General features: G+C 46.5%; 2 protein-coding genes across 2 annotated transcripts in view; both read right to left on the reverse strand.

The window, feature by feature from the left end:
* The window catches only part of LOC310769055 (uncharacterized protein), a 272,930-nt gene extending 252,861 nt beyond the window's left edge, over nucleotides 1–20,069 (reverse strand). The window contains exon 1 of the mRNA XM_083628134.1: nucleotides 20,058–20,069. The gene's annotated coding sequence lies outside the window, so the exon portion shown is untranslated. The remainder of the gene's footprint in view (nucleotides 1–20,057) is intronic.
* LOC310768786 (igLON family member 5-like) overlaps nucleotides 1–25,307 on the reverse strand; it is a gene marked incomplete at its 5' end in the record, with an annotated part of 132,568 nt that overhangs the window by 82,752 nt on the left and 24,509 nt on the right.

Raw genomic sequence — 25,307 nt, forward strand, 5'->3', positions numbered from 1 at the left:
AACCTGATTTTTATTATGTCCTCAATGAATATACCTTCCTTCTCCCTCCCTCCCTCCCCCCTTTAGCCATGAAGCAAGGGGATGGATTTAAGCCAGGAAAAGCGAAGTGTAGAAAAAGTGTTATCCCACAATGATGCTGCAGTTCCAGTCAAAATCGTCCCTCCTTCTAACTCCAAGATCAAGCTCTGAGGGCCTTCTTGCAGTTCCTCACTGTGAAAAGTGAGGTTGCAGGGAACCAGAGAGGGCCTTCTTGGTAGTGGCACCCACCCTGTGGAATGCCCTTCCATCAGATGTCAAGATAAGTAACTATAAAACCTTTAGAAACCATCTGAAGGCAGCCCTGAATAGAGAGCATTTAAATGTTTGATGTTTTATTATGCTTCTGTATGCGCTGGAAGCTGCCCAGAGTGGCTGGGGCAGCTCAGTCAGATGGACGGGGTACTAATAATTTTTTTGTTGTTGTTATTCTGGAGGCTGTTTCTAAAGCAAAGACCATAATGCTTGGGGATCCAGTCACAGACTTCCCACAGCACATGTCTTCTTTGGCCCTACATCTAATTAGTAATAATTCACAACACTTGAAAAGCACAACAGGAATATGCATCTGAATATGCTTTGGCCAATCAATGCCTGTTGCCAAAATCTGTACATACTGTACATTTATGCAGGATTATCACTAGGTTGGTCTTGTGTTCTACTCAACACAGGACTATATTTTAAAAGGATGTCAGAAGGTAAGGTAAAGGTACCCCTGCCCATCAGGGCCAGTCGTGTCTGACTCTAGGGTTGCGCGCTCATCTCGCTCAAGAGGCCGGGAGCTGGCGCTGTCCGAAGACACTTCTGGGTCACGTGGCCAGTGTGACTAAGCGGCATCTGGCGAGCCAGCACCAGCGCCGCACACGGAAACGCCATTTACCTTCCTGCTGGAAAGCGGTCCCTATTTATCTACTTGCACTTAGGGGTGGGTGCTTTCAAACTGCTAGGTAGGCAGGAGCTGGGACCAAACGACGGGAGCTCACCCCGCCACGGGGATTCGAACTGCGACCTTTCGATCGGCAGGTCCTAGGCTCTGTGGTTTAACCCACAGCGCCACCCGCGTCCCCCAGAAGGTGGTCCTCTGTTTAAAGCTGTCCTTTATTGGAGAGCTGTCTAATTCAAACCTGGTTTAAAGATAAGGAACCATAAAAAGGGAGATCAGGACCCTGGACAGCAGATTGAGTAGACTCATGAATCACCTGGTGCAGAGGTCAGCAAACTTTTTCAGCAGGGGGCTGGGCCACTGTCCCTCAGACCTTGTTGGGGGCCGGACTATATTTTGGGGGGGGGGGGGGAATGAATAAATTCCTATGCCCACAAATAACCCAGAGATGCATTTTAAATAAAAGCACACATTCTACTCATGTAAAAACACACTGATTCCAGGACCGTCCACGGGCCAGATTGAGAAGGCAATTGGGCCGGATCCTGCCCCCAGGCCTTAGTTTGCCTGGTGTCTTCCTCACTATGGTGAGGTGTATTAGAGCTAGGGATGCCGAAGAGTTTTGACCAAAACAGAAACAGGAGCAGAAATTGCCAGCGTCCACTTACACGTCCCGTGCCCTGAACAGAAGTCAATCCAGCAAACACTATCAGTATTTTCTAGTGTTGTCGCTTTCAGTCCACAGCTGACACACAACTGATTAGGTTTCACCCCTACCCAGCATTTGCACTTCATCTCCTTTGCACTGAAACAAATGGGGTGGAATAATGCAAAGGCAACGTAGCTTACATAACTCCTAATGTAATTATACAAATTCCATAAGTTGTGTAATTTTGCCACAGTGAACACCAAGCTGGATAACATTTCTGTTGGAAGACGAACTGCAGCAGAATGGAACCAGTGCTGCAGGCGGCAAATACTGAGTAGAATGGAAAGTGATACCATCTTAAGTCCCTAATTATTCTTCCATTTAAATTATACTACAGTGGTACCTCGGGTTACATACGCTTCAGGTTACAGACTCTGCTAACCCAGAAATAGTGCTTCAGGTTAAGAACTTTGCTTCAGGATGAGAACAGAAATCGTGCTCTGGCGGCGTGGCAGCAGCAGGAGGCCCCATTAGCTAAAGTGGTGCTTCAGGTTAAGAACAGTTTCAGGTTAACAACGGACCTCCGGAACGAATTAAATACTTAACCCGAGGTACCACTATAATTATTTTGAAATTCACACCTATAGGTCTTAAGCTACCATATGCATATCTCATGCAAATCTGGGCCCTTTTTGTGATGTAAATCCTATTTGGGGGCAATGCATAACTGACCACCCTACCTGTCCCTGTCTGAAATCTGTGGATTGGGCTCTGTCCCTCTCCCTCCCTCCCTCCCTCCCCATTCTTGCAATGAGGATCAGAGTATTTCCAGACATACCTCCAAGACTGAAGGGTAAAATGTCCCTAAGAGAACCCAGAATCATTTCTCCTTGCCATCTTTTTTGCAGAAAATGTAAAACCTGCCTTTTGGGGGAGAGAAGAGCGAAGCTTTTGGCTGTTAAGCCTTTTTAATTTGAGGCTTTATAAGGCTTTATATGAGCATTGCCGGAATTTTCTGGTTCTTGCATTGCTGTTTTTAAAACTGAGGAGAGTTTGTTTGTTGTTATTGTCTTTTTATGGCCGGAGAATGTTGCTGCAAGCCACCTTCCGCTTCGGAAAGAGAGGCTTTCCCAGCCTTTTAAATAAAGAAATGAAGCCCCCCAAATAGCACACCAGCCTCTGAAGCACTTTCGCACATGTCGTCTTGGCAGTCCTTACAACAACACTGTAAAGTAGGCAGTATCCCCAGATTGCAGGTGAATGGCAGCTATTCCAAAAACAAAGAGCAATACACAAAGCGAAACACAACCGTCCTTTGAAATTTGCCCTTTTGCAAATTATGCACTGCTGTCCTCCAGCTCCATACCCATAAAATGCACCTATCAGCCTGAGCAGCTCACTTGGTTAGAGCACGGTGCTGATAATGCCAAGGTTGCAGGTTTGATCCCCATATGGGACAATGCATTTTCCTGCATTGCAGGAGGTTGGACTTCGGGATCCCTTCCAATTCTACGAGTCTGTGATTGTGAATAACATACAAAAATGCATTGCATTAGGGAAAACTGCTTGGAGACTGGCTATTCTCACTGCTACCTATTCTCCTGCCATCTCCGTGGGTGCAAGGAGTCCCAAGAGTGAGGAGAAGGATTGGCAGCCTCCGTTTCCATGCAGATATCAGTGAAAATAGCATGCCCCAAAAATGCATTCTATTAGAGAACATTGCTTTGCAAACAGGCACAAAGCAAAATTGCATACAACCATGTGCATACTGGGGGAGATGTGCACTAAACGCTGATCCGGGAATGTGGAGAGCCGTACTTTGGAAATGTAAGGAACGGAGAGAAACTGAAATTCACTCAACCCTAACCTAAAGGTGGGGTCTGAGCCAAGAAACTGCTTGTTTCCCAGCTTGCGGGACTCTACCAGCTCTGAAGCCCAGGCTCAGAGGCGTGGTTGTGCTGCAACTCCCTGCTGCCACCCAAAGCACTAGTCTCTATTCTAACTCTTGCGAAACACAACAACAGCAACAACAACAACAACAACAACAACAACAACAACAACACTTTTATTATTTATACCCTGCCCCTCTGGCTGAGTTTCCCCAGCCACTCTGTGCGGCTTACAGTATATATAACCAGTGGCGTAGCGTGGGTTGTTAGCACCCGGGGCAAGGCAAGTAATTTGCGCCCCCTAACCCGTGGATTTGCGCCCCCTAACCCGTGGATTTGCCCTAACCCCAGATGTTGCGCCCGGTGCGGCCGGCCCCCCCTGCACCCCCCACGCTACGCCACTGTATATAACAACTTGTAAAACATCAGACAATTGTAAAACATTAGACATGGTAAATGATGGCAGGTAACACTTGCTATTACACCCTTTCTTCTTCCTTTTTTTAGTGTACAGGTGCTCTGTCCAGAAATAGCTGTGCACATGCTCAGAATGGAAGATGATAGTGGAGGGCAGGGTGAGGAGTGACTGAGGAGAGGGGCAAGAAGGGCATTGTGGGTACATGCCACCCAGGGAAGTGGCTAGCAAACAGCAGAATGCAACAAATACCCAGGACTGTGCGTGAAAACCAGCAGAATGTGTGGAAGACAAGAGCACGATCTGAGTAGCCCATTTGCAAAACGAAACCTCCATTTCTGAGCACCCAAGATCTTTGGCTGCCACGTCAACATGCCCCTGACCAGGAATGATTCCTGGTGAGTTATTTTCAGCCTTGGGGAAGGGGAGCAGAAAGGAAGGTGGGATAGCAGCCGGCAGGGAACAAGACTCAAAGCTCAAGCCAGACATGTCACATCCATTCCCCACTTTTTAAAGGAGATCAACTGAGAGAAGGGACCTACTCGGAGCAGGCCGTGAGTAGGGATGGAGGGTGAGGGGGATTTGGTTTTGTTTGCATTTCAATGACAAATTGTGAACCTAAACATACCTCTCCTTCTAATTTAGCAGTTCTCTGACTTTTGGGATGCAACTCTCTAACCCGTGTGTACAGAAATACACATATATTAGGGGAAGGTTTGCGTTAAAAAGGCATAGTGAAACTCATGCATTGTCTATGGGGGAATTGCTTGCAAAATGGTTATGTCCGCCCAAAGTGCAAAGGGAAGCTTTGCTTGTTAGAGATAATTAACAGCAAATTTCTGCTGAATTTCGACGAGGAGATATATATATATATATATATATATATATATATATATATATATATATTCACAAACCGTTCTGGAAATGCGGACAACTGAATTAAGATCAGGAAAAGGAGAATCTGAGAAAAACCAAGATCTGACCGCTCCGTGCGTCTCTAGTTGTGAGAGCCTCAGTTCTGCTCAAATCCTTGCAAGACCTCCAACTTGAAATCCTCAGCTCTCACAAAGTAAAAAAATAACAATAACAAACAGGCAGTCCAAGGAGGGAGAGAAGGACAGTCAGATATGAAAACACACTTCATATTTTTTTGGAACACTTGCAATTCACCAGGGACAGTCCCTGTTTTCTGAGGGCAAGTCAGGCAGGCCCTCTTTCTGCCTGTGGGGCATGCATTGTTAAACTATTTGGGACGAGTTGGGCAAGGTATTATTTTCCAGGGCTCAGCTCCCTTTCTGAAGCCTCTAGAAGCGAAATCTAAGAGTTGGGGAGAGTAGATCTTACAATCCACAGTGCCCATCTGTGTGCTCACGTTCAGCAAGACCACAGTCTGCAATGCCACACGTTACAGCTGCAGAGGTGCATTCTGAATCATCCACCTCGCAGGATTGCTGCGATGGTAAAACACAGAGGAGGAGAACCATGTACATGAACACAAGGTTCCTTGGACGATATAAAATGTGGGGTATAAATGTAAAAACTGAACAAGTACAAACACCTTTCTGGCTTTTAAATCAGCAAGGGATTTTCTATTGCAAATCCTTGGGGTAGACTGGGGTGGAGGAGGACTTATACATGGAATTCGACAGTTCTGACCCAGCTGAGCTTCACCCACATCTCTCAAATCAAGCCCCAACTTCTATGTATGAGCTGCATCTGCATGAATGGCTACAATAATTATATACATTTTTAGATACAGTTGTTTTATACAGTTAAGTTGAGGTTCCTGAAGCCAAAGCAGGTACTGTGATTGTCCAGCAGTTTGACTTCACCCCTGGAGGCACCTTCCATAGTCTCTCGAGACAGAAGGATGCCAGTGGTTGACCCTACCAGTTATATGATTCTATGTGTATTGTTGTAGGCATATAGAACCATAGAGCTGTAGAGTTGGGAGGGGCTCTGAAGGTCATCTGGTCCAACCCCGTACAATGCAGCGATATCATCATGCAGTCCCCCATCCAATTTGAAACCATACCAGACCCTGCTTAGCTTTGCAAATGTGCTATACAGTACGTTTATGTGCTGGCTACTTTAGGAAACATAGACTGCAAATGTGTAATAATAATAATAGGTCTGTGATATCATACATATGACAGTGCATAAAATATTGCATACTTTATTGCATGTAGCAATGTGTATAAGAATGCATAGGATATGCAAGAACCGTTCATATTTTTAGACGAACCAGGGGGAAATGAGCTTGCTTCTTGTCAAGATTAAGATAAGAAACAAGACTGGAAATAGGGGGAGAGAGAAAAGCACGTTGATAAGCCTGAAATAAAGATTTTCAGAAAATCCAATCCAATAAGTGGAGGAGCGAGCTCAGGAAGTAGTTTTTGACGGGAGAATCGAGACATTACAAGCATGTCCCTATTTTTGCCTCTGAAGTCAGAGCCAGTTCCAGGATTGTGTCAGAGCTGTGTGTGTGGACATGCTCAGCATAATACCCTCCTCTTATGCCAGTCCCCCACCCACCAGCAGCCACCCACCAGCAGCTAGCTCACCTGGTGGCGGTGTTCCTTCTATCAGTGCTGAGCAGCTGCCATTTGGATTTCCCACAATGGACCCAAATGAAACGTTGCTCCAGGGCATTGTGGGAAACTGAAATAGCAGCTGCCTGGGGTCGTATCGCTGGTGGTGGTGGTGATGGGGAGATACATAAGGAGGCCCAAGGTAAGTTTGAATAACAAGATAGGAGTGGGGTGGTGGTACCCCAAGACGGGTGGGAAGAGAGGAAGGGAGAGGAATCACTTAGCATGGATCCAGAAGAGTCACAGGCTGACGGACAGGCACGGGAGGTTGCCGCGTGATAGATGGAGAGAGGCGAGACGGTTGGAGCCAAGGGACTCTGCAAATGCCGTCCAGTGTAAATAATGCCTCGCAACAACAAATCAATGCTCCCAGGAGAACCTGCGTCGGCTTTGTGGGCAGAGCAGGCAGGAACACAAGACCCCCCCCCCCCCCCGCAAAATAACCAGCCAAGACCTTCGAGTCGCCGCGCTGCAGTACCAAGACACGGAACAATAACCAACAGGCCCTGTCCTGACCTGGGGGCAAAGGAGGCCGCAATAACAAATCAAAGATCCTGAAAGGCCCTGCAGTGCCCAGATGGTTTCAGCACTCCAAGAGTCTGTGCAGTTACAAATTGGGCTGCGTTCTGCGTGTCACAGGCAAGGTGCTCCTTTGACCTCGTTCCGTGGCTGCACCACGAGGCTTTCCAGACTGGTGCAAGTGTCAAGCGTTTTCCATCTGTCCTGCCTCAGGGAGGAGGAGAGCAGGGAGGAACAGTAGTTCTCTGTCTAGGGAGCCAGACAACAGGTGGGGAGCTGCAGCCGAGCAAAGACTGCCAAGGGAGAGCATCCTGTTCTCCTGAGAAACTGCAGCAGAGGGCAACTTTATGGAACAGTTGAGAGCCAGTGTGGTGTAGTGGTTAAGAGCAGTGGACTTGTAATCTGGTGAACCGGGTTCACTTCCCTGCTCCTCCACATGCAGCTGCTGGGTGACCTTGGGCTAGTCACACTTATCTTATGTCTCTCAGCCTCACTCACCTCACAGAGTGTTTGTTGTGGGGGAGGAAAGGAAAGGAGGTTATTAGCCGCTTTGAGACTCCTTAAGGGGAGTGAAAGGTGGGATATCAAGTCCAAACTCCTCCTCCTCCTCCTCCTCCTCTTCTTCTTCTTCTTCTCTGCCTACAACAGGAATGAGGAGCCTATGGCCCTCCAAATGTTGTTGGAGTACAACTCCCATCATTTTTGACCACTGGCCGGAGGCTAGCTGGGTCTGAGCAGAAGCTGGATTCTGACAATATTTGGAGGGCCACAGGATCCCATTTCTGATCTACAGCCATAACCGACTTCTCATTAAGCCCTCGCTGTAGCACCTAATTTCATGTCTTCTCTTATCATGCAAGTTTGTCTGCCTGCCTGTAACACACTAGTTCCCAGGATTATTTCTGAAGGGGGCGTATGCAAACCCTCCAACATTTCTCCCATGAAAATACAGATGTCCTATTCAACAACAAGAAGAATTTTATTATTTATACCCTGCCCCTGGGTTGCCCCAGCCACTCCGGGTGGCTTTCAACATATATAAAAACATGATGAAACATTAAGCATTTTTTTTTTTAAATAAAACATTCCAATATAGGGCTGCCTTCAGATGTCTTCCAAAGGTTTTATCCTTGGCTCAGGGGGTCACATAACTGCTTACCCTCCAGTATTTCTCTGATGAAAATAGGTACGTTCTAAGGAAAAGTGGGACATTCTGGGATCAAATTAGAAACCGGGCAGCTTCTGTAAATCTGGGGCTGTCCTTGGGCAACAGGGACACTTGGAGGGTCTGCAGATACTTTAAACATATGCAGCCTCATACTGAAATCCTATGTGACCATATGTTATAGCAATGTCTATCTATCATCTATCATCTATCTATCTATCTATCTATCTATCTATCTATCTATCTATCTATCATCATCTATCTATCATCATCTATCTATTCAGTGCTATTTTTCTAGAAAAAGAGGCACAACAACTCACCATGAATACCTCCCTTGTTCTCTTAGAATGGCAGTGGTATCCACTTGAGAGGTGCCTGAACTGAGTTCTGTCTCAAAAAAGTCCTCTATCTATTGATTGATTGATCAATCAATGTTACTGCATTTATATTACACTATTCCTCCAAGGAGCTCCAGGTAGAATACATGGTTTATCCTCAAGACAACCCTATGAGGTGGGTTAGGCTGAGAGCCGGTGTTTGGCCCAAGGTCACCCTGTGAGCTTCAGGGCCAGGTGGGGATTCAAACCCTGTCCTCCCCAGTCTTCACCCAACACTTCTGAGTAAACATAGGCTTGCGCTACCAGCCCCTTCTTCCCACACAGCTCATACATACAGGCACAGGGGTACCTCAACCCTCTCTTCCCTCCCCTTAGTATGCACCTTGGCTTCTCGTTTCCCATTTCCCTCGGTGTTTGTTTGTTTTAATTCAATTTAAAGTGTCGGCAGTGACCTTTAAAGCCAGCCGAAACTGCCTGGGCCCAGAGTACTTGAAGGACTATTTCCACCAACGTGAGGCTGCTCGGAGGTTTAGGTCATCCTCATCAGAGGCGCTGCTCTGTGCTCTTCCCACTCTTTGAAGTGGAGCAGGCAGCTATGCGCTAGAAGAGGGCTTTTCACCGCTTGCCCCCAAGCTCTGGAGCCTTCCCCCATGGAGGTTTTTGTGGCTTTCTTCCTTTGGGCTTTAACCAGCAGAAGGTCAAGAGAGCCTCTTCTTTCAGAGGGCCTCTGGTGCCATGGCAATTCAACAGAGTATTTTGCTGCCGCTGTTGTTATTAACCTATTTATTTATATTCCCAGAGCGTTCAGGGGAGCGTACTTCCAGGTAAGACTACATAAGGCCCTATCTGCACGATACATTTAAAGCAGTATTGTACCACTTTGAACAGTCATATATACCTTTCCCCCAAAGAATCCTGGGAACTGTAGTTTGTTAAGGGTGCTGGGAGTTGTTAGGAGACCCCCTGTTCCCCTCATAGAACAACAATTCCCAGAGTTCCCTGGGAAGAGGGACTAACCTTTGCAAATTGTACTTTTGTGAGTAGAATAGGGGCCTCCTGGTAACTCTCAGCACCCCTAACAAACTATAGCTCCCATAATGCTTTGGGGGAAGCCATGACTGTTTAAAGTAGCATAGTACAGGTGGGGCCTAACTGCATCTAAGGCTGGAATCCTAAACATAATTATCTGGCAGCAAGCCCCACCGGATATGCTGGGATTAGCTTCTGAATAACTCGGCACAGGAATGCAGCCCTGGCACTGTTGTTGTTTTTTTATGTCAGTGTTTGCCTTGGGTGTATTTTTCAAAACACGCATTTTAAATGTATCATGGCTTTGCTTTTGCATCATGGCTGCTTTGATTCCCCCGCCCCAATGACATTGCTTGGTTAATTTATATAGAAAAGCAGGATGGTGATCCTTTTTAATATATATATAAAGAAAGCACAATCTATTATAGATACACACACACACACACACAGCTTACAAAAGCAACCTATGCCCAATTCAAAACAAAGAACATGCACAGATTAGAAATGAAGATGGCAGCAGGGAACTGTTAAAACCCCCCACACCAATTTAAATCAAATAGATCCACTAAGATTAGATAAAAGCAGCAGATAAAGGCAGCGAGGACACAGATCGCTCCGTTTAAAGCCATGGAGATTTAAAAGAAAAAGAAAAAAGGACTTGACCTGATTCCAGGAGGATGCCACTGCTGATGCCTGGTGAACTGGCAAGGGGACAGAGTTTTACAGATGCGGCTACCTAAACCACGTTTTTCTCAAAAGCCATTCTCCCCCCCACCCCCCGCCCGATAAATTATCACATACTTCAGAAAAGGGAAGACTGCGCTGCAAAACTTTGCCTGAATAACGCTACAATTTTTTTTTTATGACCATCATTATTCACCACCACCACATGTGCATTCAGTGCCCCGTAAAGATGCCAGAGTTGGGGCACTATGGATGATACAAAATGGTGGCCATCATTGGGAATGGTGAGCTCCTCTGGACAGGCAGTGTATTAAGCAGTCACCCTGATTTCCGTGCCCAAGGCTTCTATGATGGTTAACTTATGGCCTCATTCACACCATGCATTTAATAATAATGATGATAATAATCTTATTATTTGTAGGCCGCCCATCTGACTAGGTTGCCCCAGCCACTCTGGGCACCTCCCAACAGAATATTAAAAACACGGTAAAACATCATACGTTAAAAACGTCCCTAAACAGGGCTGCCTTTCAATGTCTTCTAAAAGTCAGATAGTTGTTTATTTCCTTGACATCAGACAGGAGGGCGTTCCACAAGGTGGAACTACTTGGAACAGTCATGGCTTCTCCCAAAGAATTCTGGGAGCTGTAGTTTGTTATTCTCCATACATCCCCACTGCCACATTCCATTGGTGGGTCAGGGTCAGGCACTAAGGTGGGCAGAGCATTAATTTTGATGGTTACAGGCTATGTTTCAGTCATGCAAAAGTCAGAAGAAGAGTTTGGATTTGATATCCCGCTTTATCGTTACCCGAAGGAGTCTCAAAGCGGCCAACAATCTCCTTTCCCTTCCTCCCCCACAACAAACACTGAGTGGGGCTGAGAGACTTCAGAGAAGTGTGACTAGCCCAAGGTCACCCAGCAGCTGCATGTGGAGGAGCAGGGAAGCGAGCCGGGTTCACCAGATTACAAGTCTATCACTACACCACACTGGCTCCCGCCGCGCCAAGCAAGCAAGAAGGCAAGCAACCTTCCAAGTGTCCCGATTTTCCAGGGACAGCTCCGAAAGTATGAAAGCAACCCCAGCTTCTGATTTGATCGCAGAATGTCCCCATTTCCCCTGCTGGTGCTGCGGCCACCGAGCTCAGGAAGGAGGCTGAGATGGTGATTGTCCTGAACGGTGGCAATCTCTCCATGGCCGCTGCTGCCAGTTTCCTCCTTTGGGCAGCTCATAGCAGCTGCTGGAGAGCAGGCTAAGAGGAAGAAGGCTGCCATCACCAAGGCCCAGCCCCACGTGATGAGTGGGCTCTGAGGAGCAGGAGGAGACAGGGTGGGGAAAAAGGGGGAGCAGCATAGAGCGCAAGGAGTCCTGATTATTTTTTTTAACACAACAAAATCTTTGTGCATCTGTGTCTAATCCTACCCCTTTCTGAAACTTATGTACAGTGGTACCTCGGGTTAAGAACTTAATTCGTTCTGGAAGTCTGTTCTTAACCTGAAACTATTCTTAACCTGAGATACCACTTTAGCTAATGGGGCCTCCCACCGCCTGAAGCGTCTGTAACCTGAGGTACCACTGTATTGGCTTGTGCTTTTCTTTTAGTAAATCTAAAAATGTAAAGGTAAAGGACCCCTGACAGTTAAGCCTAGTCTCAAACGACTCTGGGGTTGCGGCGCTCATCTGGCTTTGCTGGCCGAGGAAGCCGGCGTTTGTCCGCAGACAGTTTTTCCGGGTCATGTGGCCAGCATGACTAAGCCGCTTCTGGCGAAACCATTGAAGTGCATGGAAACACTGTTTACCTTCCCGCCAGAGTGGTACCTATTTATCTACTTGCAGTTTGACGTGCTTTCTAACTGCTAGGTGGGCAGGAGCTGGGACCAAACAGCGGGAGCTCACCCCGTCGTGGGGATTCGAACCGCCGACTTTCCGATCGGCAAGCCCAAGATTCAGTGGTTTACATCACAGTGCCACCCGAATAATACAATAAAATCAGGGCCAAGGGGTTTTCTCGGGACGGTGGAGGGCATGTGTGTTGTGTCCCATTGGTACAGTCAGGGTGGTACTCACCCTTCTTCTGATAGGAAATGCTCTCTGTGTGTGAGACACATTAAAATGGGGGGTTGAGGAGGATCAGTTGTGGGGAGTGAATGTTGGAGGGCATGCTATGCAGGGGTAGCATTATCAAGGATGTCATCCTGACACAACCCAATACTGCCCAGAACAGGCAGCTTATTGCTCCACCTGAGATACACAGAGGCTTCTACAATGCTGGATTGCCCAGTTGCAGAGATGAGCTGCTGTCTAAATGCAAGACAGACCAAAAGGGGGAAAAAGAAAACCCATCTTAACACGAGCCCCAGGGATGTCGGAGCTGGCTTAGTAGGTTAGTGCAGAGTCAGGATTCCTTAACAGACTGCAGGAGAATCAATACGAGGGGGAGGGAGGGAGGTAGAGAGGCTGGGGGCCGCTGAGATGAAGGGTCTGTGCTTTCCAGAGATAGCAATGCAAGTTGGTTGGTTTTTAAGCGAGCTGGACTAGGGAAGATGTCCAAAAGCTGAGGTGGAAATGTACACATACGCGCGTACACACACATACAAACTATGAAAATCACTGATCTCTGAGTCTTATCTTAGAGGGGAAGGAAATTTGGTTTAGCGGACCCCCTTTCCCCAAGCAAATGTGAAGGCTGTGGGAACCTCTACAGGGTCATCCTGCGATGGAGATTCCTGGGAATGCAGAACACAGCCTTATACCTGCTTACTTAGGAGTAGGGATGGGGAGAAATTTGATTCAGTTCACCGTTAGAGGTGAAGCCACCTAAACAATACGAGAATTTGAAACACAGCCATCCTTCGGAATTTTCACTTCTCTGGATTTTGCATTGCTGAAGCAGTTCTCCAGCCAAGCAACGGGTCAAAAAAGGCATCTATTGTGGGGAATTGTGCATAAAAATGCAGATAGTGGTGCAAATGACATACACAGACTGCTTTGCAAATGTGAACATTGGGAGAAATCTGTGCAGAAATGCTAGTGAATTTTCAGGATGACTTTTTTTTAAAAGAAAAAGATCATGGTCATGGGTTCGAGTGTTACGTTGGGCAAAAGATTCCTGCATTGAACGGGGTTGGACTAGATGATTAGAGAACAGAACTTAGGACTGCAATTATTATTTATACCCCACCCATCTGGCTGGCTTTCCCCAGCCACTCTGGGCAGCTTCCAACAAAATATTAAAAATACAATAAAACATCAGACATTAAAAACCTCCCTAAACAGGGCTGCCTTCAGATGTCTTCTAAAAATTCAGATAGTTGTTTATTTCCTTGACATCTGATGGGAAGGCGTTCCACAGGGCGGGTGCCACTACCGAGAAGGCCCTCTGCCTGGTTCCCTGTAACCTCACTTCTTGCAGTGAGGGAACCGCCAGAAGGCCCTTGGGGCTGGACCTCAGTGTCCAGCCTGAACGATGGGGGTGGAGATGCTCCTTCAGGTATACCTGGCCGAGGCCGTTTTGGGCTTTAAAGGTCAGCGCCAACACTTTGAATTGTGCTTAGAAACATACCGGGAGCCAATGTAGGTCTTTCAGGACTGGAGTTATATGGTCTCAGCGGCCACTCCCAGTCACCAGTCTAGCTGCCGCTAGAAAAACTGGAATTGACAGATTTCCACATTCCTGGTTGGAGGTTAAGTCCAATGGGGCCTACTAGTACTTTAAATGTGGAAATTACTGTTGGTTGCTTGTAGTACCTTTGGAATCAGGTGGTTTATTGGCGAGCACAGAAAATGTACACATTTGAGGGGGCAGAGAAGGAAGTCAGTGGTCGAGCCGCATAGTTTGCATGCAAAATGTCTCAAGTTTAATCTGCAGCATCTCCTGCTAGTGTTGGGAATAACTCCTGTCAGAAACTTTGGAGAACAAATGCTGGTAATTGTAGACAATACCAAGCTAAATGGAAGGAGAATCCGACTTGCCATGAGGCAACATGCTATGTTCTCAGTATCAGATGTGTCTAGCTCACATATCAAGAATTATCCACTCTGTGTTGTGGTCCTTAGAGTGTCAGAGTGGGATTGGGGAAGCCCAGGTAACAGTTCAAATCAGCAGTCAACCACGAAGCTCAGTGGAGTAGCCTTGATCCCATCAACCTCTGTAAGATCAATCTACCCCTACAAGGTTGCTGGGAGGATGAAACATGGCAGAATAACTATGAAGACATTTGAAGGCAGCCATGTTCAAGGAAGCTTTTAATGGCTGGCGTTTTATTGTGTTTTTAATATTTTTTTGGGAGCCACCCGGAGTGACTGGCGCAACCCAGTCAGATGGGTGGCTAACAACAACAACAACAACAACAACAACAACAACAACAACATATACCACCTTCAGCTAATAATAATAGTAATAATATTTCCAAAGCCATAAGCAAACAATACAAGGATGGATTAGTGTAAGGCTGACCTTTAGAAACTTGAGTACTTTTTAAGAAACTTTTAAAAAAATGTTTCTGCATCTCATGGTAATATATAGAACTGGTAACACAAGCACCCATATGAATCAGAAAAAGTGAAGTATGCAGTGAGGAGGGAGGGAGGAAGGAAGGAAGGAAGGAAGGAAGGAAGGAAGGAAGGAAGGAAAGCCCAGATGCTTCCCCCCCCAAAATATTTTGCTTTCAAGGTCTGTACATCAAGGCATTTCAAGGGCTGACACAGGTTTGTCACACTTGAGGGCAACCATTTCAGAATGAGGAATCTTGTAGAACAAATGGAACCTGCTCACCCAGCTGTACTTTGGCATCTGCTCCATTCATAAGAAAAATATGCAAAGTATGTTAATGATATGCAAATTAATGGCGACACTCCATCTCGGGAAATGATCCCAACGTGGGGCTCCGTAGTGAACAATTCGCCCAGTCCTGGATCAGATAGGCAGATAATCTGGAGGTGGGTGAATAGATACATCATATGAGGAGGGATACCAACAAGAGGGCGAGGGAGACAGGGATGATGTGTGAGTATATGGTTAGTATACAGAAGACAGAAAGGAAATGATTGGTATTACATTTGTGATGGACGAGAGGAAGACATGAGGTTAGATGGCTTGAAAAGGTGATTCAGCAAATTCATGGGGGAGGGTAGCGGGTCTATTGAAGGTTATTTGCCCTGACAGCTAAATCGAACTTCCATCTTTAGTTGCAGTATACCATCAGATGTCAAATGCTAGCAATAAATAATGGGTGACAGCCAACGGTGGCATGCCTTGCTTAGGGGACTTTGTAAAGGCCTCTGGTTGGCCACTGTAGGTGATCAAAAAATGCTCACTCTCACTGAGGTACTGGTTCTTGTTCAACCAATCTTACTTTGAGTAGTTGAATATACCCCGCAGGGTTGCTGTGGTAAGATAACATGTTTCTCCGATGCCCATGCGGAAAGTTGCCTTTATGGGACCGGATGGATGAATAATATAGCATGGGGTGTGTGTGTGTTTTGATTCTATCTTGCTGTGTTTTAGTACCTCAGTGGGGAAGCCATTAGGAAAGCGTAACCGAAACACTTAAATGTTTTAAAATTTATTTTTAAAGCCAGCCTCCAAAGGATTACTTGCTCAGACCTGAAGGCCTTGCATTGCTTTCGGAAGATATTGGAGAAGTGGATCCATTTCAACCCCCTAGGTATGGTCTGAATATCAGAGCAGATACATAATATGAAAGCGTGGAGTCGATAATTATATGATATGTTATCAGATGAGGAGAGGTGGATGCAGAGACAGAACAGTGGCCAGACTCAGAGGTGGATAGAGAACCCTGATCTGCAACTAATTTTAAGCACAGCCAACATCTTTCGCCCTATTCCTTGATTCCTTCTGAGTCGGAGCTCTCATTCGGCAGAGTTATCAACTGAAGAAATCCTTTCGTTACACAAGCCCATTGCTTGGGCCCCATCTGCACCATACATTTAAAGACAATACCAACTAGACAACCATTGATCTATCCATTCATCCAGCTGGGAAAGGCTATCAGAACAGAAATGTCTTCAACTGTTTCTGGAATGTGCAGATAGCGGGTGCCTCTCGAATCTTGAAAGGGACGCTGTTCTACATAATAGGGGCAGCCACACTGAAAGCCCTGTTCCGAATTAGTGCAGAGTGGGCTTCTGGACTCTTTAGTGCTTGGAGGAGAAGCTCTCCCACAGACCACGGTGACCTCCTGGGTATAGGTAAAAGGTAAAGGTAAAGGACCCCCGGACAGTTAAGTCCAGGCAAAGGTGACTGGGGTTGGGTGCTCATCTCACTTTCAGGCCAAGGGAGCCGGCGTTTGTCCACAGACAGCTTTCCAGGTCATGTGGCCAGCATGACTAAACCACTTCTGGTGCAACGGAACACTGTGATGGAAACCAGAGTGTATGGAAATGGCATTTGCCTTCCCACCGCAGTGGTAACTATTTGTCTATTTGCACTGGTGTGCTTTCGAACTGCTAGGTTGGCAGGAGCTGGAACAGAGCAACGGGAGCTCACCCCATTGCAGAGATTCAAACCGCTGACCTTCCAATCGGCAAGCCCAAGAGGATCAGTGGTTTAGGCAACAGCGCCAGCTGCATCCCTAATGATGGACCAATGGTCTGACAGTATAAGACAGCTTCCTATGTTCCTGAACTTGACCTAGTAGTAGAATGGCAACAGCTTAGCATTCTTTCAATAAGGTAGACCAGCGTGAGTGACATGTTGTTGGATTCTACCTTCTACAGTCCATGACCATTGGGCCATGCTGGCATGGGCTCTGTCAGAATCTGTAGCTTACCTGGGGTTTTTCCCCAAACCGCCCCAGTATGGACAGCACAGAAATTTAGTGGCTTGGATTGGTATCATCACAGCTGTGTGGCAACCCAGCCACAGAAAACAGTTGCTGGCCAGAATAATAGCGAGATGAGCGCCACACCCCATAGTCGCCTTTGACTGGACTTAACTGTCCAGGGGTCATTTACCTTTACCTTAAACTGTGATAAGCCTTATATAGACTGGGTTAGACCCAGGTGCGGTCTGACTCAGTATACAAGGCAGCCTCTTCTTCTTTTGAAAGGGAGAACTCACATTTTGCATAGATAAGGGCATAGAACAGGGGTTTTTTTTGTTTGGTTTTTTAAAGGGATCTCATAGCAGGGATGGCAAAGACCCGTCGAGGATTCTGGCAAGGTGCTGCCAATCAAAAGAGGAGAACGAGAGCTATGCGATCCGACACACACATGCACACCCAGCAGAAAACCTCGTATGTCCTACCTGCCAATAGGGATGTCGGAGAATTCCGACAAAGACAGAAATGGGAGCAGAAATTGCTGATGTTTGCTTACTCGTCCCATGCCTTGAATGGAAACCGATCCAGCAAAGATGAGCGGCATTTGTTGAGGCTGTGGCTTTTGGTCTGCAACCCATACGAAACTGATTCCCCTTCCCCCTGTTTGCATTGCATTTCCTTTGTGCTGAAATGAATGGGGTGGAATAGAGCAACAGCAATGTAACTCACATAATTTTGCCACATTGGGTAACGAGATGGATAGCATAGATTTGGACGGAAGTTGAACAGAAACAGAATGGAAACAGCGCTGTGTGTGATCAATGCAGGGCAGAATGGAAAACGATGCAAGTTTTCGAAACACACCGATCTCCTTTTCGGACGGAGGTGCTCAAATGAAAAATGAAAGGCTGACATCGCAGCATGCCAAAACCTCTTATGGACTGGGTGGTGAAAGGTGTTATTTAGCACAAAGGAGGAGGAAAATGTAAGCCGGGACTGTCATATCTGAGTTGTGCCTTTCCTGGCCCTTTTCTCCATGCCCTGTGGTACTTCTACCTGTTCAATCAGAAGGGCTGGAAGGTTGCTATCCTGCCTCCCCCCCCCAACCAGCTCTTATTTGGATAGCTATAATGAACTGTTATAAATAAACAGAGGAACAATTACCACCAACAGATGAATAAACAACGTTCATCAACAATATCTGATATCATACAAAACGTTGGTCTCATTACCATACATTCATTAAAAACGTAACAAAATAATTGCGGATCACACGGCACCATTGGGGCACTGAGAGAGAGAGGGAGAGAGAGAGAGAGAGAAGAAATTCAGAAATGGTAAATTAGATTGCAAACTGTCTGGCCTTTGATTTTATCTGTACCTTCTGTCTTCCCAGACAAAACCCTGAGGGTCAGAAACTTAGTTGGGGGAAAAAGAGAGAGAGAAAACAACTACAACAAAACTGGTATTCTCAGAATTTTATTCTGCTTTTTCTCATGGGCTCATGATTTGTTTGTTTCTCCTGTATCTTAGCCTTCTCATGAAGAGCCCAGGGTGGCTAACAGCTATCAATAGCACTTAAAACAACATTAAGAGCACAATTCAAAATGATGTGTATAGACAATATAACAGTCAGTGAAAAATTATGCAGGTAAATTCATTTCCTCTGCATTCTGAAGGTCTGCAGAAATATTTATGTTTCAATCTGGCATCTCTAACTTTACAAGCATATTGTTCCGTAACTGGGGTGCCACCACCCAGAAGACCCTGTGACATGTGATATTAAGGCCTCTCCCACAGATCATAGAGCCTGGGTTGGCTGGTATTGAGGAAGGCATTCCTTTGAACCATGTACTAGGACTGCAATACGTCTGGGATTTCCCAGACATATCCAGGATTAGTCGATCGGAAATAGCATCCTTAACTTTCCTTAAGAATAGCTCAAGAAAGTCCTTAACCTTCCTTAAGAATAGCTCAAAAACTCAACAACTTAGGCAAAAAAGAAAGAAGCTGAACAACTTTGCCTAGTATCCAGTGGAACCTCGGCTCCGAAACGCCTTGGGAGCCGAACATTCTGGCTCCCGAACGAACGAAAATCGGAAGTAATTGTTCCGTTTTTTGAGCATTCTTTGGAAGCTGAACACCCAGCGCGGCTTCCATGGCTTCTGATTGGCTACATTTTGGTATACATTACTCAGTCAGAGAACTGCAATGCAAAATTCAGAGAAGCGCGATTAGAAGCCAAGGCCACCATAAACCACAAGCCCTGCCTTCCAGGCCTGCCAAACTCTACAGGGCTCCACCCCCAGGCCCCACCTAGGTACCAGAGTGTCTGATTTCAGGAGCAGGCAGCCTTGTTTAGCTAACAGGCCACGCTCAGCTTGGTGGGTCTTAAGCCTGTTACAGGACAGCTTGCCATCCTGGTTTCTGAGCTTAACCTCACCATTGGGGATACAAGGGGATGAAAAGCTGAGGCACAGCCTTGATGGAAGCTGTCTTTTCTGTTTCAGATGCAGACAAGAGCTCAGGCCAAGGCTTTGATTTGTTCTGATGTGCTATTTTTGCAGCACCTTCATTAGAATAAAAACCAGTGAATGATCGTTAGTTGTGATGGCATGGAATGAGGATGCAATGGAATGGTTGCATTTTAGACTTGGACGTTGCATCAAACATAGCAAGCATCCTGGAAAGAAAGAATGGATACCTGGGGAAACAACAGATCAGCTATTTGTATTTGATTTGGGTGGGTTTTTAAATTTTTTAAAAATAGCTTTAAATTGCTTGCACAGACCATGTTGTTTGAAGCAAACAGGTCTGATCTCTTCAGCTTGATATAAAAATCCATATATTTACTCCTTTATGATTTTTTTATCCCCCACATTTCCTCGGAAGAGTCCTCAATGCATCTCTTCCCACTTCTATTTCCCACAACAGTCCTGTGAGGTAGAACTCAGTCCACAATTGCTCAGTAAACTTTGTAGTTGGGTAAGTAGTTAAACCCAGATCTCCATGATCTAAATCCAATTGCTCTAAGTGCTGATGTCATACCAGTGTGGACGGGCCATATCTTGAACCGCAAGGCCTCTCTGACGTGTGATTTGGACCCAGGGTTCCTGCATAACAACTCCACCTTTTTCACTCAGACCTTAGAGCAGAGACACTGAGCTTCTTGGTGCCAATGCTCTGAGCATCATTGATTCCCCCAAACATCTCCCCCACTCTGTCAATGTCAGGTGGCAGGAGGAACGTCCAAAGCTGTGACATGTTCTGATGCTTCTGGGGAACAAACGAGGCCTGAAATCTTTAGCTCTAATTAAATGAAGAGCATTTTATGCCTCCTCTTGTATGAATCACAGAGTGAATCAGAAGGAGAGAGTTCTGCATGCAGAGGAAGACGAAACCACACACACACACACACAGCAAAGTGCTGCAGGTAACACTGCACTTTCAGGCCTTCTCCTTCCAATTTCAGACAGGGGCTCAGTTCAGCTCATCCTCCAAACCATGTTCTGCATCATCATCAAGGAGCTGCAGAGTTGAGCACGGTTTCCGCACTCCCCTTCCTGTTTCCTGCATAGCCTTAACCACTGTTTGCCATTCAAAGTGTCCAACTATGCTTAGTGTAACTATGGTTAGTGGAAATCAGAAACCATGGTTTGGACTGGGTTTCCAGTCCTGCTCCAGATGGAAAGCACAAACCTTCATTTGGGACATCGTGGCTTAACACCGTAACAGGAAACCACTTGAGTTTATGGCGGCGAGTTTATAGTTTGGAGCACCATCAGAAGCAAACCACAATTGACACGCATTTTGACCTGTGTTTTCTACTCTGTAAATATAAAGAGCAGTAATCATTTAACTGCCAGGCTGGCAAGAGGAATTTCTTGACTTGGTACAAAATTCTTACTCCCCATCTTCACTTTTCCTAGAAAGTCTGTGAATTCTGCAAGTGACAACTCCACATTAAGTACACATGTGCATGGGCCAGCATCCCTGCTCCAAACTGCAGACAGTTCCCAAATCCCCTTTCTCAAATCTTTCCTTGTTTGCAAGCCTGCCTCAGCTGCCATCAAACTCCCTGGCTGGGTAGCCTAGGATGAGTCAGTCTCCGCCTAATCTTAGAAGGGTAAAATTATGTATCAATCCTATTTCTATCCAGCGTCTAATCCAGATAGCTTTCCACTTGAAATGAGCTGTTGTTGTGGGAGGGCAGACATGCATGTGATTTCCCTACCCACATTATGAAGCCATACATAAGCACATAAAAAATAATCCTTCCAGCAGCACCTTAGAGACCAACTAAGTTTGTTATTAGGGATGCAGGTGGCGCTGTGGGTTAAACCACAGAGCCTAGGACTTGCCGATCAGAAGGTCGGCGGTTCAAATCCCCATGAAAGGGTGAGCTCCCGTTGCTCGGTCCCTGCTCCTGCCAACCTAGCAGGAGATACACTGAAACCAGACCCTTATCTATAGTGAGAGGGTGGGGAAGGGTATTACTCAGAAGGGTGGTGGGAATGGGTGATTGGCTGATAGGTGTGGTAAACCTGCTGACGACTGTTAACGACTGCAATTGGTCTTACAGGAAAAAGCAAGGGGTGAAATGGCTAAAAATAGCTTTATCATGTATAATGAGATAAGAATCCAATGTCTCTATTCAGACCGGTCTCTCCATGGTTTTAAGTTTGGTAATAAGTTGCAATTCTGAGTAATACCCCTCCTCACCCTCTCACTATATATAAGGGTCTGGTGACTTCTGTTTCAGTGTATCTGAAGAAGTGTGCATGCAACTGGTATTCAGAAGCAGAGCATCGGCAGGGAAGGCGGCAGTAGATAGTCTTATCCAAAAGCCATTCAAGTTGGTGACCATCAGTGCCTCCTGTGGCAGAGAGTTCCAAAGTTTAACTATGCACTGCATGAAGAAATGCTTTCTTTCATTGGAAGCCCATGAGTTCTAGTGTTAGGAAAGCCAGACAAATCCTTTTCTCTATTCACCGTCTCCATGCCACGCATAATTTTACAAACTTTCATCATGTCACCTCTTACCTTTTCTCTAAGTCCCAGGTGGGCTATACCACCCAAGAGCTTTGGAGGATGGGTAGAAGACAAGCAATCAGGCTGTCCCCGGTGCGCTAGCTGTTGTGCAGAACAACAACAACAGCGAAGTGTGACATGGTTGTTTCTCTGTGGGATTTGCAAACGACAAGACGGGCTGAGACAGAGATGGTGGGAAAGGTCAACGACTGCCAAATGAGGCGAGGGAGTTGTAAGAGACCCAAGAGTCTGACAGCAGCAGAGATGCAGGCTAAGATGATGTGGAAGTGGTCCAAGAAACTCTTGGGTCAATGAAGGTGAAGTTGGAGAGTGAGCAAAGCAAGGATGGGGAAGCTATGACCTCACATGTGCTGGTGGACTTCAACTACCATATACTGCTGGTCTGTAAGTTATGCTACCACATACTTTTGGACTACAACACCCATCATCCTGGACCATTATCCATGCTAACAAGAGTCCAACAACAGCTGGAGGGCCACAGGTTCCCCATGCCTGGCAAAAAGGGGGCGAACTTGCTGAAAAGATGCTCTAGCTGTCATCAGGACTTACTAATTTTATTTGTTGCATTTCTTGTTGTTGACATCTGTCTGTCTCAAGAGACAATAGGGTGCGCTTCCACGGGTGAAGTCAAACCACTGCATTTGCAGCACTGAAGTGACTTCTCCAGGGAGCAAGCCTGGGCAGTGTGCATGGAGGTCCTGGGCTGCCCAGATGACAAGACCCCCACACTTGACCTCGCTGATGTGGTCCAAAGGAAAACAGAGCAGTATGTCTGGCACCAGCTTGGCTGCTGGAATTGCCAGCAGCAGGTGTACAAGGCAACATGCAACCATCTTAGGGACTCCACTTCGGATTTGAGCAGTGTTTATTCCTTAGTCTTTTCTTCTCCGGAAGATATCCCACAAAGCAATGGGGGGCTAGGTTCAGAGTTTTCCTCCTCCTTGATGGCCTACATTCCCAGGCTGACGAGCCCAATCTGCCCCTCAATTCCCTCTTCAGCACTTGCAGAAAATGCCTTCTTGACGGTTGGACCCACTATTGGTCTTGTCCAGTCAATCCACTGGTGCCTGTCTTCACATATAGGTGGAGTCCCTAACTCACTGAGGGTTTGAGACCCATCGGCTACCCTCACCTGGTTTAGCTGGCCAGTCAAAGCCATTTCCTGGGGTGTAGCCACTGTCACATGCTAAGTTTCTAGGAGCCATAGATGAGAGCTGAGTGCAGGGTGTGGACCAAAGCCGGACAAACTACCCCAGAAGGAGCATGGCATGTCCTCTGTTGGAGGTACTACCCGTCCCCTAACACCCCATACATCCTATTTACATCCCACCATTTTCTCCAAGGAGCTCAAGGTAGTGTACAGGGTTCTCCCCCTCCTCATTTAATCCCCACAACAACCCTGTGAGGTAGGTTATGCTGAGAGGTAGTGACTGGCCCAAGGTCACCCACTGAGCTTCATGGCCAAGTGGGGATTTGAACCCTGGTCTCCCAGGTCCTAGTCCATTAAATAATAATACTAATTTATTATTTATACCCCACCCATCTGGCTGGGTTTCCCCAACCACTCCGGGAGGCTCCCAACAGAATATTAAAAACACGATAAAACATCAAACATTAAAAACTTCCCTAAACAGGGCTGCCTTCAGAGGTCTTCTAAAAGTCAGGTAGATGTTTGTTTCCTTGACATCTGATGGGAGGGCATTGCACAGGGCGGGCGCCACTACTGAGAAGGCCCTCTGCCTCACTTCTCACAGTGAGGGAACTGCCAGAAGGCCCTCGGACCTGGACCTCAGGCTGAATGATGGGGGTGGAGACACTCCTTCAGGTATACTAGGCTGACGCCATTTAGGGCTTTAAAGGTTAGCGCCAACACTTTGAATTGTGCTCGGAAATATACTGGGAGCCAATGAAGATCTTTCAGGACCGGTGTTATGTGGTCTTGGCAGCCATTCCCAGTCACCAGTCTAGCTGCCGCATTCTGGATTAGTTGCAGTTTCCGGGTCACCTTCAAAGGTAGCCCCACCTAGAGTGCATTGCAGTAGTCCAAGCAGGAGATAACTTGAGCATGCACCACTCTAACCACTACACGACACTGGTTCTCTTGTGCCTCCAGGCTGCTCTGAACCTAAGAGATGTCAGGCAGGAAATTCCTGTCTGTGGGCTCCACTGACCTGCTCTGACCAAAGGGGAAGAACTGTAGAGTGATCAACCACACCACAAAGGAATCCTCTTAACAACAGGTCAGAGTATGGCCTTGGTAATGGTGACCAGGTAAGCCTTGCTCACTGATGCAAGCAACTGGAAGACAAAGGCTTGCCCTAAGAGGCAGGGGATAAAGAAACAAACAGGAGGCAGGTGTAACAGCCCATAGAAAGTAGCCTGGGGAACCATAGCATGAAGGAAGAGGAGCCCCCCAGCTCACATGTATACATGAAACAGCCAGCACTTGATCAATGATGCCAGTCCCACAGAGGGCGCCATCTGCACACTGAACAGAGAGGGATGGGAGGGATTCAGGGCGGTTTGATTGTAATGTGAAGCTGCCCAATTCGTACTTCCTGCAGCGTTACGTGGAACGAAACACAAGTGTCCTTTGGAAATGGCAGGTTTTGGAATTTCACGAGGCAGTTCTCTGTACAAAGACTGCATGCAGAAATGCATATGGTGCAGGAGAAACTGCGTGGAAATTTGTTTGTGTGTGTGTGAAAATAACTTACAAAAAGGTACTCTATTGTGGAGGAATTGGTGATAAAAAATATGTGCGTAGAAGACAAATCTGCCTGCAAACTGTGTGCATCTGGAGATACACACAGTAAAAAGAAAGGAAGACGTTTGCACCCTAATGGGGAAATGCAGTGCCATCAACTTACAACTGGAAAAATGAGAAGCTGAAACGGACAAATTTGTCCATCCTTAGTGAGAGGGAGAAGGCACAAAACACACCTGCAGGCCCCAAAATAATAATAATAATAATAATAATAATAATAATAATAATAATAATAATAATAATTTATTTGTACCCCGCCCATCTGGCTGGGTTTCCCCAGCCACTCTGGGCGGCTTCCAACAAAGATGAAAAATACACTAAAATGTCACATATTAAAAACTTCCCTGAACAGGGCTGCCTTCAGATGTCTTCTGAATGTCAGGTAGTTGTTTATCGCTTTGACATCTGACGGGAGGGCGTTCCACAGGGCGGGCGCCACTACCGAGAAGGCCCTCTGCCTGGTTCCCTGTAACTTGGCCTCTCGCAGTGAGGGAACCTCCAGAAGGCC

Source organism: Podarcis filfolensis (genome assembly GCF_964270895.1).
Source record: "Podarcis filfolensis genome assembly, chromosome: 8".
Taxonomy (NCBI): Eukaryota; Metazoa; Chordata; class Lepidosauria; order Squamata; family Lacertidae; genus Podarcis; species Podarcis filfolensis.